The sequence below is a fragment of the Octopus bimaculoides genome, chromosome 15, assembly GCF_001194135.2.
Source record: "Octopus bimaculoides isolate UCB-OBI-ISO-001 chromosome 15, ASM119413v2, whole genome shotgun sequence".
NCBI classification, from domain to species: domain Eukaryota; kingdom Metazoa; phylum Mollusca; class Cephalopoda; order Octopoda; family Octopodidae; genus Octopus; species Octopus bimaculoides.
The window spans coordinates 34,106,718-34,108,923 of record NC_068995.1 but is presented as its reverse complement, the minus strand read 5'-3'; positions in this window follow the sequence as shown (position 1 = coordinate 34,108,923).

Below are 2,206 nucleotides of genomic sequence, written 5' to 3'. Positions count from 1 at the left end.
TGTACCCCTCCCCCCAAATTTTAGGCCTTATTCCTACAGTAGAAAAGATTATTATTATTATTATTATTATTATTATTATTATTATTATTATCATTATAATTATTATTATTATTATTATTATTATTATTATTATTATTATTATTATCATTATAATTATTATTATTATTATTATTATTATTATTATTATTATTATTATTATTATTATTATTATTATTTTTATTATTATTCAATAGTCTTAGTTTTTATTGCGTGCTTTCACTGCATTTTCAAGTGCATCTCTGTGTGCCTTAAGTATGCGCTGTGGTTTGTTTTGGGGTTGTTGTTTTTGTTGTATTGAAAGTGTTCTACGTCGGATGTGCGCGGTACCTAGCAGTGCTATTTTCTGTAAGTTGTAAGATATTCGTAAATGCTGGGATTTGGGTTATATCTGCGTGTATTGGCATTTCTCAGAGTATCACTGCTTTGCCATTTCCTGATGTCCTTTCTGAGGTATGTTTATATCAACTTTTTTCTGCTGGCATTCTATAGTGTTCACACAACATCCGGTGTATGTAATTCCCTACTTTTTACTTGTTAGTTATTTGGTGGTGAATGTCAAATCCGTCATCCACTCCATTGTTCACAAATCTCTCTTGTTCATTAATCTCGCTTTTTGTTAGCAAATCTTTCTTGTTCACCAAATCTGTCCAGTATTCAATAAATATATGAAGATATCCAATCTATAAGATTTAGTTCTTACGCGTTGAACATTTTTTACATATTTATTGAAGCTGCTTATGTATATGGTTTATATTTGTATTGCTTGTATCTTCCTGGTGACGTAAACGTTGACTGAATTCAATTTGGGACTGGAAGTGGATTTCGCATATTTACCTGTTTCCTGTCATATTGCTTCATGCCACACACGTAGTATTTGAAATTATCTTTTTACATTCGCAGTCTATTTAATGTTTCACTCATTTTAAGGGAGTTTTGTATGGTGCCATAGTCGCTTGACTCAGTTAACATCTCTGTACTTAAGTGGCCTTGTGATTGTTTCTATATATTTTTGAGTACTTAAGTTTCTTAATTTCCCTCGCCATTAATGACTGTTATAGCCTATAGTAGCACTGCAGTTGTGTTATATTGAGGTCGGTACCATAAATATAACACAGTAATTATAAAACTGATTTATTAAACACGTATATGTATTACTATAAAGGCTACTTTTATTATCAGTAATATTACTATTATTATTAGTGTAGAAATCTTCACCTTATTGGCACAAGAAAAGTACATTTGGTACAGAGAATTTTAACTTTACCCAATATATGGATACGGTAAACTGTCATAGTGTGGTGTCATTTTTAGACTTACATATAATTACTATATAGTTACTATTGGGTATGCCAAAGGAAAACTCCCATTGTTGTTGTTCGATTCATAACAGTGTCTTCATGCAGCTAATATTTTACCGTTTCTTGGCGGCAAGCTGGCAGAATTGTTAGTATAACGGACAAAATGCTTAGCAGCATTTTGTCCGTCTGCACGTTCTGAGTTCAAATTCAGCCAAGGTCGACTTTGCTTTTCATCCTTTCGGAGTCGATAAAATGAGTTCCAGTTAAATACTTGGGTCGAAGTGCATACTGTGCGTTTTCTGTTGAAATGTGTCAGCCTCTAAAATGCTGGAGGATGTTTTTGGCTGCACCCTGTACTAATCTGCCTACCGTATATCAGATGTTAGAATAATAATATACATGGTACCTCTTCGTTATATCTATTTCAGTGTCCACTTAATTTTTCTCTAATACGCTAAGCTTTTTATCTTTCCTATTTTATTACACATGATCTGCATTGACGCTGTGAACGCTTTATGCGATACACTGTCTTTTTAATATCGCAGATGACAGATTAGTTTATCAAATTCCACACTCATTCACTTCGCCAAATATGTTTTAAATACTAATTGATAGACATGATTCATTTACAAATCTATCTTTTACTGAATTAATATTCAGTTTTCTTACGCAGACGACTTTTCTAAATATGTTAGTGATTTCACTTCTTCAGGAGCGTCGTTATTCATTATATTATCGAATGTGTTGTTCTTATATAGACATTTCTCAGGCTTTTCTTTTTTGCTGTCTTATTCCAAAATTTGCAACGCTATGCATATATGCGTATATATGTGTGTGCGTGCGTGTGTGTGTGCGAGTGTGTGTGTGTG